General features: G+C 39.7%; 1 protein-coding gene and 1 long non-coding RNA gene across 6 annotated transcripts in view; both read right to left on the bottom strand.

The window, feature by feature from the left end:
* BABAM2 (BRISC and BRCA1 A complex member 2) overlaps positions 1–23,565 on the bottom strand; it is a 438,330-nt gene that overhangs the window by 163,209 nt on the left and 251,556 nt on the right. The window lies entirely within an intron of this gene.
* Positions 1–23,565, bottom strand: part of LOC133256455 (uncharacterized) — a 45,075-nt gene that overhangs the window by 8,579 nt on the left and 12,931 nt on the right. The window contains exon 1 of the long non-coding RNA XR_009739217.1: positions 1–23,565. This exon is cut by the window's right edge and continues 12,931 nt beyond it. This is a non-coding gene — a long non-coding RNA (uncharacterized LOC133256455).

A 23,565-nucleotide genomic window follows, 5' to 3' on the forward strand; every position in this document is an offset into this window, starting at 1 on the left:
CTTGGATGCACCTGACGGTCGCCCACTTCCAGCAGCGGACAGCTAATCATTTCAGAAGGCAAACAAATGAAGCAAAGAAGAAGATATACAGGAAAAGCCTTCAAAACTATCAGTACTATAGGAATATGAGAATCCCACCATCATCTCTCATTGACATATGTGATTGTTAGAACAGTATTCCACAAGGTATGTATAAAGATATTCAGTGTTAAGGAGAGTAGCAAAAGGCTGAAAAATGAAAATAAAAACTGCTATGTTCATCATCAAGGATTTAGTTAAATAAACTATGTTACGAACATTCAATAGACCCACCTGGCTTAATACAGAATAATCTCCATGATATATTGTGTAGTTTAAAAAAAAAAAAAGGTTGCAGCATACTTTGTATAGTATGATATACAAGTGACAGAAAAAATACTTTCATACTTTTATACTCATGAAGAACAGTTTTATAACTGGCTATAATGGGGGAGAGAAACTGGAAGTCTAGGTGGTCTGGGAATGCAGAAAATGTCCTTTGCATTGTATATCCTTTTATATCATTTTCTTTGCTTAAATTTTTTTAAATTTTAATTTCATTTTATGGATATACTGCTTGATTTTTCTTTAAAAAATGTCTTAAAATGTGAAAGAGAAATGAATTTCTTCTTGTGAAGTTAAATTCTTTTCCTTTGTAGCTTCTATTCATTAATCTTTGTATGATCTCTTAGAATCATAAAATACAAAACAATGATAACCAAAATGCCCTCTAATCTCCCACTTTCAGTTGTATGATTCTGTTGTAGTTCACAAACATCTAAAAATATCTTAAAATATGATAGTTTCAATCAAACAAAAAGCTTTGGAACACAGCTTTTAGCTATTTTAGGGAGGACTCTTTCTTATATTTTATAGTTGTTCTTTATTTTCAGAATTAATAGCTAAGTTAATTACTTTAATGACAATTGGTGGATGGAGTTAATATTTCCTGGCTTTTTACATATACTAACTATGACCTTTGGGTTTCAGAGAAGTCAAAATATTAGTTCTATTCTTTAAAGTATTTAAATAACATTTTTCTGAATAAGAAAGTAATGCATGCTCACTGTAGAAAACTTAAAAAATGAGAAAAGCAAAAAGGAATATTAAAACAATTCATTATCCTACTACCCCAGAGAAAGTTACTCTTAGTTTTGATGTATAGCCTTCCTTTTCTATTTTCAATGCATTCAAGTATATATATTTTAAATACTTGGAATCAAGCTGCACTAATTGTTTTAAAAGTCTACTTTAATAAATTATCACTTCTATTTATCTTTTGTTTTATAATTTTTGTGCTTAAGATTATAAAATATGCATTACTTGTAAAGTTTCAGATACATTTTTAATTTTAATTTTAATTTTGTTTTAGTCTCTTTGACAAATATTACTTGAAATCAAAAAAATTTAAATGACTCAAAATTCACAAAGTGAAACCAGTATAAAAGAAATTTACATAATTAAACTTTCAAAGAATGCTTTTTGAAAATCTGAAGCATTTATACTTCTAAGGTTATTAAAGCTTAAAACTGAACTGAAGACTTTTGGAATGCCCTGTATTATAAATATATTTTCATGACATTAAATATTTTTTAAATGGATAACAGGATTCTGTTACACTGATACGTCACCATATACTTGGCTAGTCCCTTATTCCTGGATATTTAGATTGTTTCTTTGAAGAGGTCACAAAGAACATAAAAATGTCAGCTAAAAAGCCCTCATGTTAGATTAGACCCAGGTTAGAATTATATTAACATAGTGAAATCCTGAACAATTGATATGAACCTTTTAAAAGTTTTCAACACATATTCTCAAGATAATATTCTCATATTATCTTCCAGAAGCAACAATGCCAACAACACTGGACATATTTAGAGCAAAATAAAAATGTCTTTTATCATACACATAAAATAAACGTGATTTTTCTCCCTGAACCAAAGACAGCTATAAGAATAGTTAAGGTAACAGGTTTCAAGTGTTGTTACCACAGCTTGAAATAAAATTCCAATACAGAGCTCAGAACTGCTCTTAAAAAACAACCCACAGTCCTTCCTAGGGTTTAAAAAGAAGTAAAGGTTTAAATAAATCCATACTAAAATTCCATTACCAGGTCTTCAATGTGAGCAGGAAGATAATCAGAAGCCCACATATTGGAAGTAAGCTACATCTTTTATAGTTTGCTCAGAAGTCCCACCACACCATGAGGGGAAAAAAGCAGAGTATTAGAATTAAACCAATAAATGACTGAATAATAAGACTGAAGCTTTACGCCTAGTGTCACTGTCTTTTTGAAAGTTTAGTTGAAGTAACTGATCTGGGGACAAGTGAGACTAACTGTCTCATACCATGGAGGAAGTTAGCAGATCTGTGCCCACCCAGATAGAAGACAAAGGGAGAAAGTGTGAAGATTCTAATAACTTCTTGTCTGCATTTCCAGTATGACTTGAAACCATTCAACTTTTAGGCACGTCCTTCAAATCCATTTAAAAAACAAGTTTCAGATATTACAATCTTGCTCAGAACTAATTTTCCTGTCCTCTGAGAATTATAACCATGCTGATAACTTTCAACAATGAATTGGGCAAAAACGGTAAAAAGGGCCTTGGGTCATAAACCCAATCCATTTCAGCTTTTGCATGGTCCCACCTTTCAAAACCTAAAAAGGGGGTAGAATTTGGAGTAAATGAAAGGAGAAAAATTCACGGCCACTAGAAGTGGTTATTACCTGTACAAAGCAGAAACGAACCCCCATGATACCAAACCAGGCCATGTGCAGACTTCTAGAAGTAGTAGGCCATGGCTCATAAAAGAATCAAACATACTCTGATAACAGTATTCAAAGTATGAATAATGGTCTTCCAACAAAATCAGATTCTGGTTAAATTACTTAATTTAGTACAAAGGATAAAACTTTTACAATAGCCAAAGAGATAAAAGATGTATTTTTTTCAATCCACCCTTTATAATAAAATGGTTCACCTCTGTGCTGGATCTTCTTTAAAATATCTTCCAAGTCTAGACCACAAGGACACCTTTCAGGTGAAAATACATTACATTGGGTTCCTTGAGTTCTTCTGTAACAAAAAGCTCTTGGACGGGGTCCAAAAAAGTCTTTCCAAGTATAAATGAAAACTCTCATTTAGTTAGATAGATAAAATAATTTAGTTCTGACATTTAGTAGTGGTATGGTCTTGGGAAAATTACTAACTTCTCTAAGACTTTGTTTCATCATCAGTAATAAGAAAGATATTAATGGCATCCACCTTATGGGGTAAAAATGCAGATTAAATAAGACAACACAGGAAAAACACTCAATATGTGAACATTATTGTTATAGGTACCACAGGTTAATTACCTTGGAATATATAGAGTAACTAATCTCAACCAACAAAATGCTGTCTACCAAAGGGACTTACACTGCTTTAACAAATAGTGAAAATAACCTGTCATTAAGGTCATGGCATCTGGTCCCATCATTTCATGGCAAATAGACGGGGAAACAATGGAAACAGTGGCTGCCTTTATTTTTCTGGGCTCCAAAATCACTGTGGATTGTGGTTGCAGCCATGAAATTAAAAGACGCTTACTCCTTGGAAGGAAACTTATGACCAAGCTAGACAGTATATTAAAAAGCAGAGACATTACTTTGCCAACAAAGGTCTGTCTAGTCAAGGCTATGGTTTTTCCGGTGGTCATGTATGGATGTGAGAGTTGGACTATAAAGAAAGCTGAGTGCCCAAGAATTGATGTTTTAGAACTGTGGTGTTGGAGAAGACTCTTGAGAGTCCCTTGGACTGCAAGGAGATCCAACCAGTCCATCCTAAAGGAAATCAGTCCTGGGTGTTCACTGGAGGGACTAATGCTGAAGCTGAAACTCCAATACTTTGGTCACCTGATGCGGAGAGCTGACTCATTTGAAAAGACCCTGATGCTGGGAAAGATTAAGGGCAGGAGAAGAAGAGGATGACAGAGGATGCTTGGATGGCATCACCAACACAATGGACTTAGGTTTGGGTGGACTCTGGGAGTTGGTGGTGGACAGGGAGGCCTGGCGTGCTGTGGTTCATGGGGTCGCAAAGAGTAGGACACGACTGAGCAACTGAACTGGAACTGGAAACACACAGATTATAGTTGTTCCCTAGCAATCGTCAGAAGTAGGTTCTAGGACCTCAGCAGATATCAAAATTTATGGCTGCTATAAAGTGGTGTGATATTTGCATAAAACCTATGGCAGAGTCCTCCCCATACTTTAAATCATCTCTAGAATACATATAATACCTAATACAATTAAATTCTATGTAAACAGTTTAAACACAGTGTAACTAGTTGCCTGAACACAGCAGGTTCATGTTTCGCTTTTCACAACTTTCTGGAGATGTTTTCCCGGAGTATTTCAATCCCTGGTTGGCCAACTCCACAGATGCAGAACCACTGGATATGGAGGGCCAACTGTACTTAAAAATAAATATATTTCTGAAATCTTTAAGAAGTCTCAAAAATATTTTCCTATGTTAAGTTACTTAAATATTCTCTTTGAAAGTGTTTCACTAGTCACTGGCTTAAAAAACAGAACTTTATTTTCTCATAATTCTGGAGACTAGAAGTCCAGGCTCAAGGTATTGGCATGGTTGGGTTTTTTCTGAGGCCTCTGTCTCAGGCTTGTAGATGGCCAGTTTCCCCTGTGTCTTCACAAGGCCATCCGTCTGTGTGTATCTGTGCCCTAACTTCATCTTTTAATAAAGATACCAGCCATACAGACCGGGGTCCACACTGATGACCTCATTTTAACTTAATTACCTCTTTAAAAATCCTCTTTCCATAGTCACACTCTGACATATGGGGTGGGGGGGGTAGTTAGGGCTTCAATATATGAATTTGGAAAGAACACAATTCAGCCCATGGCAACGAGTATATGTTTTCTCTGCTTAAGAGCCTTTGCTGCTCTCTCCGCCCGTTTTCTATATAACATATTCTAGATTTCTAAACGTGGCGTGTAAAATGACCTTACCAACCTGGATGCCTATCTTACTTTTCCAGCTTCATCTGCTGTATCTCCTGGTTTTGCACCCTAGATACTGACCCCACTGAACCAATGTTCATTTTCCAAACATACTCTTTCATACCTCCTTGACTCTGAATATCTTGTCTCTGTCTACAATACTCTCCCATATCAGGTATGCTCTGAAATTTCTATGCCTGAGGCAGAGCCCATTACATTCTTCCCACTCCTCAAAGAATCCTGAACACCTTGCTATTACAGCATGTAGCACCCTGAACTGCAATTAATTCTCTCCATGTCTGTTTCCACCACTACACTGGGAATTCCTTGAAGGCAAGGACCAAGCCTGGTTTTCCTCATTACTGATTCTTCTGCACCCAGTGCAGACCTGGTGCACAGCAAGAGCGGAAAAAATATTTCTTGAATGAAGGAAATGAATAATGAAATGAAGATATGAACAAATTAGTGAGAGCGAAAAGTGTTTAATTCCTCTTTTAATACCCAGTATAGTGGTATGATAGTCCCCAAACTTAGGATGTGCTTAATACATGATTGCTGAGTAAAATACTGACTGAACCATGGAAGAAAACCCAAAACAATGAGGGGCTCTGGATTAATTCACTTGAAGAAAAGTTATGAAAGCCGATCATCTTTGGAGTAAAAAGGAAATGGATTTTAAAAAGCCTATAAACTTCAGGGAAGAAGCGCCAAGACACATGTGACAAGGCAATCTGAGCTCCACTCCGATCCAAGAACAAAGGGTTCCTGGTTTAAGCTATGGAAGGGTCTGTTCCAGCAAGCAGCTGGGCAGAATTTCCTCACACGAATAGTTTTTAACGTATGGGAAAAAGAAAAGAGCAAAGCAAAACAAGCAAAGGCAGCAAAAGGGAATAATTAGTGTAAACTGTTTTGCTTTTTTTTTTTAATGCGTTGGACAAAACCCAAGGAGAATGTTGTGGAATAAACATCTGTTCACTCGGAACACGATGGAGCCCCTTTGACAGGATCTGTGGCCTGTGTGTGTCCTTACGTGCCCGAGGTTTCTATTTGTGTTTTCTCTGTGCAGACAGCCCAGAGAGTGGCCCAGAAAGAGGCCTATTCCAGGCTAGCACACACTCCACTCTCTCCAGTCAGGGCTGGGGCTGGGGGCAGCTCTCCTTTAGTGTGTTTGACATGGCAAAAAACACACAGAAGGAGGGAAGGGCAAACACCAATCACGTGTACGTACAGAACTGCCTTGCTCTGTTTGTACGGGTTTCTCCCAATACTCCATTTTCACTGTTTCCATTAAAGTCACCAGACATGTCACATGCAGGGGGATCGGCATTTGTTTCCCATCCCTATGGTTCCTGGTATCAAGATACTCAGTACAATACGCTGAAAGCACCTGTTTGCTTGTGCCAGATGTGTCCCTTGCAATCAGTCACTGAGTCTGAGAGTTTCTGTTAAGGAGAGAGATCCTTGGGCAAATTCTCCAGTCTCCAGGATCACCTGTTAGTTTCTGCCTCCCTAACAGAGTAGAAGTGAGTAGCTGTGGGCCGAGAGGTGAAATTAGATGGGAACACTAACAATTTTCAGTGGGCAGTGAGTGCCCTGAGGGAAACACCCCCAAGGAGGGTTGGGTGGCTTTAATTCCTATCCTCAAGACAGTAGATCACTTCACCTCAGTGTCTTGGGCCACGTAGGTCCACTTCTGCACCCTCTGACCCAGTCTGTCAGCCCAGCCCATCTTACACAAGTTTCACTCTGAACTGTACATCGTGTCAAGATGAAGACAGACTTTGCCTCATTCTCCATCCTTCTTTCTGGCTGTGGTCAAAACTTGTACTGACATTCAATTTACTTGCCTTTTCTCTTCCTAACGCCTTGCGAGCACAGGCTTTTTATGATTCTCTTTCATTATGGCATTAATGTCTAAATCTGGCATTTTATTAAGTACCAGGCAGGGGTGATGGCCTTATGCTTCTTTCCTTGACCTTTGTTCCTGGCTCTGTTATTTACACAAGGAGTTTAAGTCATGATAACCATGGTGCCTTGATTATCTAAGTCATACGGGATTTTTTTCCCCCCAGATATCTTTTTGCTCTGACCTGCCTCAAGTCCAGAAAAAAAACTCTTCCCCTCATCCCGGCGCCCCCCGCCTAGGCATATACCTCTCTGTATCTCTGAAGTCTCCTGGTAGAGCCAGCTACTGACTTATGCCATACAACATAAAGAGGCTGCATTTAACAGAATCACTTTGAAAGTGGCCAGTTGGGGCTGTTAAGAAAACTAATTATAAAACTTACCAGAGTCCACCTACTGAGTTGGCTGGAACAAGTACCAGCACTCAGAGCTTCACATTCAGAAGAAGGTCATGGAGAAAGCAGAGTAGCTGAGGCTGGGAAGGCATGTAGAGAACAGCAAGGATTTCACAGGGGTCGGAGGTAGGGTGGGGCATGCCATAAGCCTGCCCTCAAACACAATTCCAACTTTTCTTTGGGACACCCCCTCTATCTGTCCACACACAATAAAAAATGCTTATGCATACATATGGTACCACATTTGATTTTCTATAGAACTGTGATTGAAAAACCAATTTATTCTAATGGAGTGGATGGTTACGCCACAGTTTAATTTTATCTGAAGGGGGGAAAAAAGCTGACATCTAGCAGTTCAACAAGTCTTTGTCACCAGAGGCCTGTGACACAAATCTCGATATTTTATGGGAACATGTATAGCTTTTCTTCATTTGTGGCTATAATTGCTGCTGGAGACGCCCCAACATGTAAAGGTTGATGCTTCTGAATGTGCTGAAAGATGCTGGAACTAAACCATGCAGTGACAGCTATCAAAATGTCACCAATGCAGTGTCATATTCAGTCAAGATGCTTCAAAATGCAAATGTTCAGCTAACACTGTTCTAGCTGCAGAATGAAGAGGATTACCTGGCTGGTTGGTGGGGAAAATGAAATGCGTTAATGAGCATAACAGTGCTTAGGTAGGAAAGAGGCTGGTAACAGAGGAGGTCGCGCCAGGAAGAGCTCTCCTGCACGAGCGCTTTCTGTGTGTGGCTGTGTATACCAGACACTTTATGTGCTTTATGTGTTGGAACTCAATCCCCACAACTGTCCTTATGCCCAGTTCACAGGGGACACAACTGACTCATAGACAGGTTAAGGAACTAATCCAGTATTACCAGCTAGTAAGCACCAAAGGTGGGATTCAAAGCCAGGTCCTTCTGATTCTGGAGCCCATGCTTTAACCACTACGCAGGTTCTAGTTTCTCACTGTGCCCCTCTGCAGAAAGTGGTGTACATTTCAAGCATCCTGTATCTTTACTGCCCAGGTGTGAGCCCTGTACTCAGAGTCCAAAGGTGGCACCTTCTTCATCTTGCCCTGAACACCTCCTAAAGGCAGCATCGAACAGGAAAAGTTCAACGTTTCAAATTTCTAAATGTTATGCTTCAACAACTAACTGCCAATCCCCTAACCACTTGAGTATAAATTCAAAAGGCTTTATTTGAAACCAATGGTATTCATTTTTTGATAGTATTTGATCTGAAGAGATGTTTACCATTGCTCAGATTTAAACTTATGCTAATTAAGGTATAGGAAACAGTATAACCTAGTGAATTATGTTTGAAATTGAAAGCAAGCCAAAGGGATATCCAAATGTTTGGTCCAAGATCCACCAGAGTCTATCTCTGGCTTTAGATTAAACAATTAACCATCTCATCCCTCAGTTTACCCAAAATGTAGAAAGGAAACAGTCCTTCACTCAACAGATGAGTGGTTAAATGAGTTGCAGCTGTGCCACCCTGGCATTGAGCAACTGCTGTGCAGGACTCTTTGACCACAAAAGAGCTGGAAGGGGACAAGTGCCAGAAGGGACACACCCACTTGTGTTCCCTTTTACATTATGAATGCAGGGCTCAGCATTGCTCAAGGGGCTTCAGGATAATATCCGGGACAGGTCTGCCACAGAGCTCTGGCTAATCCTTGCTTGAAAAGTGGAAGGAGAATCTGGGTTCTAAACAGTTTCAGAATAAAAGGAAGAAGGAGCTTTGAGCCACTGGGAGGCTGGATCAAATCAGACACTCTTTGAAAATGGGGAAAATTAAAATTGGCATATTCTTATCTAACCTATATATAATTTCCACTTTCCACCTACTCTCAACCCAATTCTTGTCCTCATCCTTATGACAAACTCTGGGGTCATGTGCACTGTTGAAACCTGCTCAAGCAGGCAGGTCTTCGGCTTCCTCCATCACCAGCCCCAAGCCCTAGAGTCACCCCAAGAACCCTAGGGGTCACAGAATAGTCCTGGGGTTCAGGCAACTAAAGATAAGAAAGCGCCAACTAGTGTCCCTTCCCCCAGAAGGGCAATGGTTGGACATGTGCCCTCTGCCCCACAGTGCCATTTTTCAGATGTTTTATAAACCACTTGAAAAGAAAACTGCTTACCCATAATTCCTTGAAGATGTCTGGCTGGTTTAACTAATTCCTCAGTTATGAGCCTTTCCTCTAATGGGAATCTGTTGGAAAGCTGGCTCTTCACAATTGCAAACTGCTATCACCACAGTTATGAGCCATCATTAATAAATTCATGAAAAACCACACTAATAGTTTTAACTTTGTAGTAGTCTCCAGAAATTTGACTAAATAGCCTTAAATTAAAGGGGAAAAAAGCATGGATAGCAGAAATCTTTCATGTACCAGATTCTGACAACTCTTAGACCACAAGTTTCTATACTTTCCAAACTCTCCTATTCACCACTGTCACCAATAGCCACCAGATCACACCCTTTGCTCACTTGCCCACACTCACTATTCATTATGAAGTCCTTTGAAGTTCCACCTACCACTGCTTTTATTTTTTTTATTAAACAATTGTGTCCCTTCCCAGTTCACTTAATTCAGTCCTCTGGATAAATGTGTATGTGATATTTGCATGTGCTAAATGTAGTGCTTGTGCCAAAAAAGAAAAAGAAAAAAAAAAGCCACCAAATATTTAGAAAGTACCTTCTGGGAGCTCAATTTTCTATTAGGAATAATAGAAAGGAATACAAAAAGCATATCTGTGTGACTGTGTGGGTGGTGCTTAAGCACGCAAGGGCACGTGTGTGGGCTCCTTTAAACTGTTGCTTCCACAGCCCAGTGCCCTGGCCAAGTGAATGGGGAAATGCTGGCCACATAATATATGAAGACAGACACTAACCCAGCAGGCTAGGGGGCTGAGGGACCTGGATAGACATTGGCTCCAGCTGAACACACGGTAAGCTCTGTGCATAGAGCCCAGAACAAAAGAATAATTTGGTGGGTTTTTTTTTTTTTTTTTTTGGAGGATGTAGAATCCTTCTGGATCATTAACTTTTAGTTGGGTACATGTATTACCTAACTAAATTCTGGCACGTGATTAAGCTACGGCCAGGATGACATAATTAAACATCCATAGTGGTTCCCTGACAGTGTCTGAAAATGCCAGGCACATTCTCCCACCTGGGCCTAGTTCACACATCCCTTCTGGCTGCCCTTCCCTTCCTGGAAAATTGTTATTCTTTCTGCAATGTCCACGTCAGGAGCCATACCTTCCGTGAGTCCTTGGGCCTCCAGAAGACCAAGTGCACGGCTCTCCCAGCTGGGTTCTTGCAGTTCTGCATGCTCACCTCCAGTACAGGACTGACCACACTGTTCCAGCTGGTTACTGCTCTGCTTGTCTCTACCAGGAGACTTCATTCTTGAGGCAGTGACATCTTTATCCTTATTTCACAACTCCCTACCCCGACCCAAACAATGCTAGTCAAGTGCCTGGCGTGGGCTGCTGCTGTTTAGTCGCTAAGTCATGTCTAACTCTTTGCAACCCCACGGACTGTAGTCCACGAGGCTCCTCTATGAGATTTCCTAGGCAAGAATATTGGAGTGGGTTGCCGATTTCTCCTCCAGGGAATCTTCCTGACCCAGCAATCGAACCTGCTTGGCAGGTGGATTCTGTACCACTGAGCCGCCAGGGAAGCCCACCTGGCATGTGACAGGAACTCAAAAACTGGTTACTATACTTTTCATTTCTTCAAATAAACAAACAAATCCTGAAATACTTTGACATAAATCAATTCACTCAGAACATAGGAACTTCAGATCAAACAAAAGCTTCTTCTCTCACCCACTCAACTGAAAAGACAATTTTGTTGATGGTACTTAAGGCTCCAAAATATGTTTTCCATACCAATAAAATTTCCAGGCATGAACTAAAAGCAGAATTGAGGTTGCCAGATAGCTTAAACCACAGGTGATAACTTGAAACAGAAAGAAATGACAAAGGCATTAATGAGAATAAACAAAGATTTCCTACTCTGCCAACTTCAACTTCTTTTCTATTGAAAAAACCTCCCACAACTCCTAGCTAAAGAGTCAAAGTGTCAATCATGCAATAATAAATAATAATAATGCAGGCGAAAGCTGCCTTAGGCACGCAGGATCAAGAGTAGGGTGGAAGTCTCAAGCTGAGTTCACCGCCTCTTTTGTAATGTTGAAAGAGTAAGAATTGGTTTCTAAATAATGAAGGAGACAGACCAGAAAGGTCTGAAAAAAGGAAAATACAAATGTAAGAGTGAATACTCTAGTCCTAAGGGATAAACCCTCTTAGTGGGGTAAAACAGTAGTAGCACAGAGATACAGAATAGAGACAGGGAGTCCTTTACCAAAAGTACCTTTGCTACCAATAGTTGTAGGATCACATAGTGAGGCATGAAGTGGGAGCCACCTTATTAAGATAACTGTGTGTATATCAGCATTTTTAAACTTTCCTGATGAAACTATATAATATAAAGTCATTTTTGTTTTTCCTCTAGATCTGTGTCTTTTCTCCCTTCTTCATTTTGAGTTTGTTTGTATAGGTTACTGTCCTGCAGACTTAAACCTGATGCAAGTATTCTGCTGATTTTGTTTTGAGTTTCTAGATCATCAGCAGACACTGAACATGGTTTGATATTTGTTTGTTGTCTTATTCCTCTTTTGGAAACTGAAAGACATTATTCTTTATCTTTTTACAATGGGATCTTAAGTGTTCTTCTGATCATTTATACAGAAATGATGTTAATTATTGTTATATTTGTGACAGATAACTTTCCAGTTTGTTTTTAAATTGTTTTCATGATATTCCTGACATAGAAGAAAAGTTCAGCTTGAATGGCTGGGTGAATGTATCTGAGATTAGAAACCAGGCTTGTCTGATCTCCCCACTCATGTCCTTAAATAATCTGCTGAACAGAATTAATTTTACACTATTAAACTCTATTGATGATGTGGAGCCAACACTGGAGAAGTCAGTTGATATAATGTAATTTAGGTTTTGTTTTTTTTTCCTGCTTTCTTAAAGTTGTATTTGCTGCTGCTGCCAAAAGTATACGTAGACCAGCCTACCTACCTTCATGTATGTTACTTCATATATGCTGAGGGTGTAAAAATAGGCTGACCAAGTTTGCCAGGTCAGTATATTAATAAAACAAAATCAGAGTTTGTCCTTAAAACAGGTTCTTCAGCAACACTGTAAAGCAACTATACTCCAATAAAAATTAATTAAAAAATAAAAATAAAATAGGCTCTTCAATACTCAGACTCACTCCCTTTCTCTGAGTCCAGGGAGCATGGCTCTTTTCCTGGGGGTTACCAGGAGTCTCACCTTTGGATAAGTGGGGTTTTTCCAAGAGACTGTAGTATGACCTTCCCATTGCAGTCACTTGATAAATGTTCATTTAAGATGATGAAATACTTTTCTTTAGAGTTCTAAACTGCCCAGGAGAAACTTCTCCAGTCAAGATAAGAGAAATGGAAATTTTCCATATACAGGGAAGTAACTGGGATGTTATTTCTGGAAAAAAAAAGTCTTACAATTTTAAGTCAAAGAGCTTACTATTTTCATCCTTATAGAAATCTAAAAATTATACATCAATATATTTGTTTTCTAAACAGAAACACATAATTCACTTTAAAGAAAAGTTGGCAATGAAAAAGATTTCTATCAATTGAATTGAATGGAGTGAATCACATTTTCCCATTAAGTTCCACTTTAAAATTTATAATATTGAATCAAATTTGGCCTACTACTCAAAGATGTCCCTAGACTACCTAAACTCATTTAAAGAAAATACTTATTTCTCTCTAATCAAAGTAATAAAAAAATGCATTTCAAACAAGTCACAAAATCAAAATTCCAAATAGGTCTCAAAATTTCATAAAGCTGCTGCATTGGGAGCAAACTACAGGAAGAAAAGATAAAGCACATATAGGGCCTGGTCTGCAAAGCTAACCCTATAACCTCTTCCCTTTTAGGGTAAATACTACTTTCTAAATGTCTTCTAAAATCAATTATTTTGTAAGATGATTTCTGATAGCTTATTTATAATTCTGGGAAAGGCTCCATAACTACTAATATATAATACAATATTCTTTAAATAGTCCATGGAGAACTGTAATTCACAAATATTTTAAAATGTACTCACTCTGTGACTGATACTCACCAGGTTTTGTATTTGGTTTTGTACACAGCAATGGGAAAAGAAATATAAATACCATGTAGTCTCTAGGATCTTCCAACTAGTGACAGAGATAAACTGAAGAAATTTTAATTCGATGAAGTTAAAAACCCTGATTGAGCATAAAGGCCATGCAGGAGTATGAAAGAGAGCACTTAGCTCTGTTATACAGAATAGTGCCAAGAAAGGCTCTGGAGAGGAGATGACATTTAATCTGAATCTTGAAGGAAGACTAAAAACTGACTAGGATAGCAAGATTACAGGCAGAAAAAAGTAGGAAATAAATTTTCTCATGCTGTCTCTTAAGTGTGGGTACATATACTTAAAAAAACCTATCCATACGTGTGCCCCCAAATAAATTTATAAGCTTCAGAAAAAGAGGAGTCAATAATAACTAACATTATTCTACAAACAAATCACATCAGATTACTCTCATTTTCTTCTCAGGTACCAGGAGGTAAAAACAGGAAAGTGATGTAGAAAATTCTGGTAAACGTAACACAGGGGTATCTCATGATATGAATTATCCAGATATATAACAATTAGTTCACACTTCTTTCACCCCATTGCTTTCCAAATGGAAGCGTGATGGAACAGCAACTGAGCTGCCTATGGCTGACAGCCCCCTCTGGTGGTCAAGATGGGGAATTATGTGATTAGTATTTCTGTCCCTGTTTTCCTTTCCCAGAGGGAAGAATAAATACTATGCTCCCTCACTGTTCCTACTTCTCTTCCTGTAGTTCAGCATCTCCAGCACCTGGATTTTAGTACACTAATATTTATTCTTCAGTTTCCCAATAAATATTTACCGAGCTGAACTGCTTCAAATAAGAAGTTCCTAATTTAACACTTTTGTAAGACCTTTTCCATTTTTCCCAAGTACTTTTACTGTGTACCTTTAGCTCAGTCATCTGGGTATGAAGATGAAGAACTCTGTTGCATAAGTCACCAGCATTCTCAGCCTGCACTGAGATTTTTACACTGCACTCTAGCTATAAGGAGATGACCCCTCTCTATCAATCAATTATTTGATGAATAAATTTCCTATCTTCTCTTAATCTGTTATCTTAGGAATTGTTCTTCATTTTATTTGTAAGGCAAAAGTCACCAGAAATCACCCATAAGAGGAATGCTAGTTATGCATACACTTGTTGCTGAGCTAAAGAATGCTGAAGATTGAGATAATTAAGAATGATTTATTTCTACAGTTGCTAAAGTGCTTAAGAAAAAAAAAACCTCAAATATTCCAGAAGTCTCTCAGTACTTTTTCTTTAATTAAGTCTGCCTTTTCTAAATGATAAACATATTCAGAATTTTTTTAAAAACTTAATTTTATGTTTCTGGGATATTTAACTATTTAAAATGCAACAGTATTATTAGTTCACAAAAGCAGAAGAAAGAGAAGGGAGATGATGGGAAGAACACAGGAAAAGCAAATGGGAGAAAATGTAAAAGGTAGTAATAGCAAGGAAATACTGTAGGCTCCAAAGGTGAACTTAAAAAGAACATTAAAGAAAGAAAAATGGCAAAAAAAAAAAGAAAAAAAATGGTGATAACTATACAGGGACTCTGAAGGACCTGGACTGACTCCCAACCCTATACTGTATTCACTTAATGCATATTCCAGCTCATTTGAGAACAGAGATATAATAAAACACACAAATGTAAGAACTCTGGAAACAGAAGGAAAGTTGTTGGAGGTGGATACAAACTTTTAGCTGTAAGATGAATAAAGTCTGAGGGTCTAATGTAAAATGTGGTGACTATAGTTGAGAATGCTGTAGTAGAGCACTACTGAGATTTGTTAAGACTATAGAATTTAAATGTTCATATCTTTCATATCCAAACTTTCTGGGCCATTTTGGGTGAGTCTTTTACTTAACCCTTCTAGTCTCAAGTATCTCGTCGTATAAAACAAAGGGGCCTGATCATATGATCTTTAAGGTCCTTTCTAAAAGGTTTTATTTATTTTATTTTTAATATTCTGACTTGTATAAATGATTGAAAATAAAGAAGACTCAGTAAAGGAAAGGCAGATGAAGGAGCCCAAAGGAACATGGGATTTATAAGATGCACAGAAATTCTAATAAAATGATGGTGTTTTCCAGGTAACACCTCTAGTTATTAAAGGCATTAATTAAAGTAACCAAAAAACATTTTCACTTAGGATAGAATCTGGAACACCAAAATATCCTACCACTACTGCTCCTCCAATTCCCCCCAAATCACAAACGTTTTCTTGGAAAGAGTCCCATTTCTCTAAGTTGAATGTGTCATTATCCCAAAGAAGTGTCAAAGTGTCAAAGCTTAACTTTCTTGTTCAGTTTTAGGTTCTGAATCTATAAAATGAGAAACTTAACACTGAGTTCTCTTGCCTGGGTGTTGCATACCATATTTAACAGGGCACTTGAAGGCCTTGGCTTAGAAACACTTGAGAAATACAAAGTATCATTATGGTAATTACTATTATTACAAGGCTCCAGAGCTTAGACTAGCTATATTCTAATGTCTAATGTGCCATGTGGCCCTCTGTGACCCAGGAGGGTGATTTCCAAGCATCACGTGCAGGTGTGCTGCCCTTGTACGTATCAAAGTGTCACACAAACAAGAGGCCTTATGGTGACTTGGGTTTAGATAACACTGCTGGAGCCTGATTTTCTCTGTAATGCTCCTGAATACCAGGGAAACTATGACCCTACTCTTTCTGAGGAGTATGCTTCACAAAAGTCAAATTAAAGAGAATCCGCAGAAAGTCCAAACCTCACTCAAGCATGTCCTAAAGACAATTAGGTAACAAATCCCAAATATAATATATAAATAAATGCTCAAGACAGAACTTTCCAAATTTTATGTGCACAGCACAACCTATGAAGCTTTTAAAAGCCTAGATTTCAGAGCCCTCAAAAGTCTAACTTGGTAGTCCTGGGACGAGTGCAGGAAATCTATACTACACATGAACAGTCTTCTGGTCACACTTTTGAAAAGCACTTCTTTGGGGTTCCAGAAAGCCATCTAATAAAACAGCAAAATTCTGATTCAACACATTCAAAAAAGGCTTGGAGGTCTCAGAGACAGCAAAACAAGTGAAATGAATGAACTACTTTTTTTTTTTAAACATAGCTTTAATTAAACAGCAATGTAAGTGGCTAAGATTTAGACTAGAATCTCTAAAATCTTGACCAAAAAGAAGCTGAACTGAAAAGCTGTTCCAAAAACGCAACCTCAAGAAATACTCACGTAGATGAACAGAATAAAGCAGAACAAAAGCCTTTAGATAGAAAAAGTGATTGCTACAGGCTTTGCATTTTCAAATACACCAACTAGCAGCTCAGAAAACAGGTGTGACAAACAATGGGCCAATTCAATGCCCATTAAAGAAAAAGTATGAGGGAAAAAAAAGCCATTTGTGAATAAGCCTCTGAAAAGAGGAGCATCCAAGAAATAGGATCCAAAATCCTAATGTGTCTTTGCATTCTTAAATGCTAAAGTCACTGGGGAGAAAAAAACAACTCTATGTGAAATGTTATGAGGTGTTAATGTATCAAAGTGTTACCCACTAAGAATAACACACAGAACTGCTCAAGTGATTACTGGAAGCTTTTATTACAAAGAGGAGAAGGGGTAGAAAAGATGCAGCTGAATGAAGAACAGAACTATAAACCAACAGAACTAAAGAACAGAAGAGCTATCTACACCATTCCCCACTCTGCCCCCCAGCTAAATTACAGACTGAACTCCTGCAAGGAATAGCATGTAACTCAGTTGGGAAGATTCCCTGGAGAAGGGAATGGCAATCCACTCCAGTATTCTTGCATGGAGAAGTGCATGGACAGAGAAGCCTGGCAGGCTACGGTCCATGGGGTCGCAGAGAGCCAGACACAACAGAGCAACGAACACCACGTGAAACTCTTCTTGTCGTCACCAGCCAAATCAACTGATGTTTTTTTAGGGCTCAAGGCCTAGTAGTTAGTGACTGTCCTTTAAAACTCAGCTCAAATCACACTTCTTCTGTGAAGTCTTCCCTTCCTTACTCCACCAAGGGAAATTTTACTAGTTTTGGTATTCTGGTATCACACTATTTTTACAAATCAAAATACTGATATTTCTGTTGGTATTCCAGCATGAATCCACAAGGGCCAGGCAGCATCATTCATCCTGGGTTTTTTCAATTGTTGGTTCTCTGCAATTCCTTCTGTCCAGTCCTGCCTCCCCAACCTCCAACCACAGACACCTTTATGGTAGAGCAGGGAAGCCTCCCAGCTCCTCCTTGCTACTCAGCTCCTGCAACATCCCCTCTCCTTGCCAAGACCAAAAAAAGGCCCACGCTAGATTCAAGGAAGATGGAAGGTCCCCTGAAAGCTCTGGAAATTCTCCTGTCTTTCTCCAAGAAAGGATTTGAACTGAATTTTCTATTTAGGGGAAAGAAAGCCAGAGGCAGTTTAAACCACAAATGTTAAATTTTTTGTAGTTTATTAAGAGATCAAATTGGACCAAAGTATTTTTAACTATCTTGCTCTAAATTATAGTTTTTTTTTCATACTTATTATATAAGTAATTAGCTATTAGCTTTAGCTACTTAAGGATTACTGTAGGAACACTTGACTGTCCAGTGAACAAGTATGCCATTATCCTCCTTTCTTAGTGATTACACACCTCCATAGCAGCCGATCTGCCTGGAGCACATGGGCATAAACACAAGTCATCTGGAGTCAGCGAGAAGAGCTGTAAATAGTGTCCAAGAGAAATTTCAAAGCCTGGGATATGTTTTCTTTAAAACCTACAGAGCAAAATCTCAAATCACAGGTATCTTTGAAGACCTTAAACACTAGCCCCAGTCACTCACTAATCAATAACGTCTCACCCACAAGTCTGACTGCAGCGCTGCTCCAGTGGTGCCCTATTTTCTGCAAAAGAGTCAGACCCCGGGAGCTACTGACACTAGGTTCCCAACGAAAAACTGTCATTGGCAAGGACATTGAGTAGCAAGAGGTTTTTCATCATTCTCTCAGTCTTGTTTTCTAAAGATTCTTTTCCTACAAATATGCTAAAGACATGTTTATGATAATAAAACTGCAGTTGCTGGGAGGCCCATCGAGTTCAGTTCCCACGTTCACAGCTAAGGGAACTGGAACCCAGCCAGGTGAGGTGACTTACTGACCTAGGGTCATACAACCACAACACAGTACTCCTGCCTTCCAGGCTGGCCCTTTTTCCCCCAGGTCTCACTGCCTTTCTAGGAGAGAAGCACCACTCTTTCCAAGCAGCTTTCTAACTGCTTGGCGTGGGTGATGTTTCTGAATGGGCCCTCCTTGAACAGCTCCTAAAACACTGACTCATTGCTCCTGATTACTTTGGAAGTGTTACTTGCTCAGTCATGTCCAACTCTTTGTGACCCCATGGACTATAGCCCACCAGGCTCCTCTGTCCACGGAATTCTCCAGGCAGGAATACTGGAGTGGGTAGCTGTCTCGTTGTATCCTGCCAACTATGCCAATTGCATCGCTGATCACTTAACCCAGGGTAGGCAAGGAGCAAGTGGGGAAGCTGGAAGAAGATGTGAGGAGCCGTAGGAACTGCAAACATGTTTTATTCTCTCTTGACTGCCACAGCAGCAAGGCAGACAAGCAGCAGACATGCTGTATTCTCTTGCGGTTGGCCCAGCGGATACAGCCACAAGGGCTTTTCAGGTAGTGCTTACATAGGTCTACAAATTATCTCAGCAGTTGCATAACCATGCAAAGTCATTATTTACAAAACAGGGGGCGAGCTGTGGTGCCAGAGAGCCATTTTGGCTAATTTGCTCTTCCCCTACAGTAGCCATTCCCTTCTCCAGGGGATCTTCCCAACCCAGGGACTGAACCTGGGTCTCCTACACTCCAGGTGGACTCTTTACCATCTGGTTCAACTAAGTGACAAGCTCAAAGTTGTATCGGAGCATTTGTCAATACATTCATGATCTTCAGAGGAAAAGGAAAGGAGTGAGTTCGCTCTTTCCTGGGAGTTATCAGGAAAAAGAAATAGCTGCCCTCCAGCTTACCTCCTCCCCCTCTGTGTCACCCAGTGTCCCAGGCACCTTTCTGTTTGTTACTGTAAGCCCTGCAAACTGAGCCCTTTGCCCAAGAGGAAGGTACACAGGAGAGTAGACTGAACGTGAGTTTCAGAACAGAGAAGGCTAGATTTCAATATTTCATCTACTTTTTCCCTGCAGTATAAGTTACTTGGCTTGTGTGACCTACAGTTTTTTCAAAATACTGGGTTGGCCAAAAAGTTCATTTGAGTTTTTCTATACCATCTTACAGAAACATCACAGAACTTTTGTGAAGATGAAATGAAATCATATATTTAAAGTTCCTAGTTGGACATCTGTTTCACATGAGCTTCTCAAAGAAATGAGTTCCCTTTCCCCTCTTCTGCTCTTACTATTAAGATTTTAGACAAGTAATTAACTAGTTAACCTCCCCTACATAATGGAAGATAATATATGCTTCTGATGAAAAGACAGTATATAAAAACAAAATATGATTATTAACCATCAAGATGAATACCTAAAGGCATTAATTCACTTTATAAAATATGCAAAGGTACTAATTCACCAATAAATAAGTCATGGCAGGAGTCATGGCAGTCTGAGACTGCCAATTTGCTGAAGAGGTACAGCAGGGCCAAAGCGCCAAGAACTCTGTCTAGAGCAGCTGGAGAAGGAAGTTTAGCTCTCTACCAGGGATGGTTAGCACTGAAGTAAAAACCCAAAGCAGGAAAACAGCAAGGGATAGGCTACCCACTCCAGTATTCACGGGCTTCCCCGGTGGCTCAGACGGTAAAGAATCCACCTGCAATATGAGAGACCTGGGTTCAGTCTCTGGGTTGGGAAGATCCCCTGGAGGAGGGCATGACAACCCACTCCAGTACTCTTGCCTGGAGAATTCCATGGACAGAGGAGCCTGGCAGTCTGCAGTCCATGGGGTCTGCTGAGCAACTAAGCATCTAGCCAGGGCTGCAGGAAGCAGCAACAGCACAGGCACGCAGACTGCCACGGTGGGAAAAGCATGAGAAACCTGGGCCTCAGAAGCCCTGAGGTCCAGCTCCAGACCTGTCGGGAAAGGGGGAGAGTTGGGCAAGGCCTTTAAGGTATCTGAGCTGTGACTTTAACTCTGGAAAATGGAGATGGCCATGCCTGTCCTATCTAGCCTGCAAAGGTAAATGTGGAGAATATACTTCTAAGGTCGGAAGTGCAATATGTATGTAAAGTGAAAATATTTTGAGTAAGACAGCATACAAAGATGAGAAATAACAGACTATAAAATGAGGAAGGCCCAAAGGGTGATGACAAGACAGGAGGATGGCAGCCATCTCCCTGACTAGAGGACACAAAGTGAAGAGGCCCAGGAGTAACACGGAAGGGCTCAGCACTGCTTGGCAAGGCGACCCTAACCCACCGCTAGGGCAGGCGATAAACAGGCACCATAAACATTTAAGCCAAATTCAGCTTAATTTCAAAACAGGCAATAAAAACAGGAGAGCACTAATACTCTTACCACCCCTGTCTTTAGAAGACTACAATGGGTCTAGAGGTCACTCGGTTCCTATCTTTACTGGAATAAGTGGCAAATAACAGAGAAACGTGGTTAATACTCAAGAACCTAGATCGTGGGTTAATAAGCATTTGTGGACAGACTCCTGTTTGGTTTGAGCTGGCTGGCTTTCTTTGGGTGACAGAGGGCCCACATGGAGGCTCAGAAATAGTAATTTCTTGCAAGGACATTTGATAACACAAGGAAGAAAAAAAAGTACCCCATTCGCTCTGTGTTCATTCTGGCTCCAGTTGCCCTGGCTTTGGGATGCACAGGGGGTTTCACAAGCAATAAAGGAAAGGTGATCACCACTGTTTCAGATAACAATCCAGGGCCAAGCGACAGCTCAGCTGTGGTTTGCCCTGCATTTATACTTTATATAGAGAAGACATGCCTGAGCTTTGTTTGCAGACCTCTTGGTATATACTTTTAAAAAAATTAATTTATTTATTTTAATTGGAGGCTAATTACTTTACAATATTGTAGTGGTTGTTGCTGTACATTGACATGAATCAGCCATGGGTATACATGTGTTCCCCATCCTGAACCCCTCTCCCACCTCCCTCTCCATCCCATCCCTCAGGGTCATCCCAGTGCACCAGCCCTGAGCACCCTGTCTCATGCATTGAACCTGGACTGGTGATCTATATCACATATGATAATATACATGTTTCAATGCTATTCTCTCAAATCATCCCAACCTCGCCTTCTCCCACAGAGTCCAAAAGTCTATTCTTTACATCTATGTCTCTTTTGCTGTCTCATATATAGGGTCATTGTTTCTAAGTCAGAAAGAAAAACACTGATACAGTATATTAATGCATATATATGGAATTTAGAAAGATGGTATATAGACTTGTACTGGCTGAACTGAGTCTGCCCAATCTGCTGTGACTGGATCACTGCTGGCCCCCTGCCACTGCCCAGCAAGGCAAGCTGTACAAGTGACAGCCACTGAAGAGGAATAAAAGGATTGGGCCCTATCCCTCTAAATGTGCTGCTCTACACGGCAGGCACTATGGCTTGAGAACATCTAGTTTCCTTGGTAACCTAACTATGTACTGAATGGTTTCCATGGCAAAGCATGTCCCAGAGTCCAAATAATCAACATACGCATACAATTTGAAATGTAACTTATTAGTAGGGGGCTGGTCACACTAGGAAAAATTAGTAATCTTAAAAAGTCATGATACCCTTACTGCAGCCCCAAAGCAGACGTCTCCATGCAGCCCAATCTGAAGGGTGCCGTAACACAGAAGGGCAAGGCCAAATCTGAAATGTGCCAGCCTGAGCTATGTGACACTGTTTCTGCGGAAGCTACGTCCCAAGAGATGAGATCCTGGTCTGGAAAGAAGAGGCTTGACAACCACAGAGTAAGAGTAAAGTACTTCTGGGATTCCTAGAAATCTCTGCTAAGAATAGGACTAAGGTTCTCAAATAAACAGTCTAACAAAGTGCTCATTTTATAATCTGGAACTCAAAGGAAAAAGGTTATTAGTTTCCCTCTCAATGGGGGTGACACCCTCTTAGGGGGATATGGAAATGCATGGGGACATGCACCATGAAATGGTCTCAATATCTGAGGGGTCATTCAAGCAACAGGCGGGGCTGAGGATGCTAAATGCCGTGCCCTGCACCGGACAGAACCACATAACATCCACATGAGAAAATGCGTCATGTTCTCAAAAGAAGTTCCTAACGAGAAAAATAATCAATTTTTAATGTACTTCTTTTTTAAATTAAATTTTTTTAATGTACGTGTTACCACTTGTCTTTTCTCTTTAAAAAATGAAAGATAAAAAGGAAGGGGGCAAAAAAATCTAAATAATATTTTTAAAGTTCTTAATCTGTTTGACGAGTGTGTTAAGCCAATGATGTAAAAGTTAAAAATGACTTGTTAAAATGAAGAAGGAATTTGTTAATATGGTGTATTACATTGATTGATTTGCGGATATTGAGGAAATAGAACTGCCTTATGATCCAGCAATCCCACTGCTGGGCATACACACTGAGGAAACCAGAAGGGAAAGAGACACGTGTACCCCAATGTTCATCGCAGCACTGGTTATAATAGCCAGGACATGGAAGCAACCTAGATGTCCATCAGCAGATGAATGGATAAGAAAGCTATGGTACATATACACAATGGAGTATTACTCAGCCATTAAAAAGAATACATTTGAATCAGTTCTAATGAGGTGGATGAAACTGGAGCCTATTATACAGAGTGAAGTAAGCCAGAAGGAAAAACACTAATACAGTATACTAACGCATATATATGGAATTTAGAAAGATGGTAACGATAACCCTGTATACGAGACAGCAAAAGAGACACTGACATATAGAACAGTCTTATGGACTCTGTGGGAGAGGGAGAGGGTGGGAAGATTTGGGAGAATGGCATTGAAACATGTAAAATATCATGTATGAAACGAGATGCCAGTCCAGGTTCAATGCACGA

Source organism: Bos javanicus, chromosome 11 (assembly GCF_032452875.1).
Source record: "Bos javanicus breed banteng chromosome 11, ARS-OSU_banteng_1.0, whole genome shotgun sequence".
In the NCBI taxonomy this organism is placed as follows: Eukaryota; Metazoa; Chordata; class Mammalia; order Artiodactyla; family Bovidae; genus Bos; species Bos javanicus.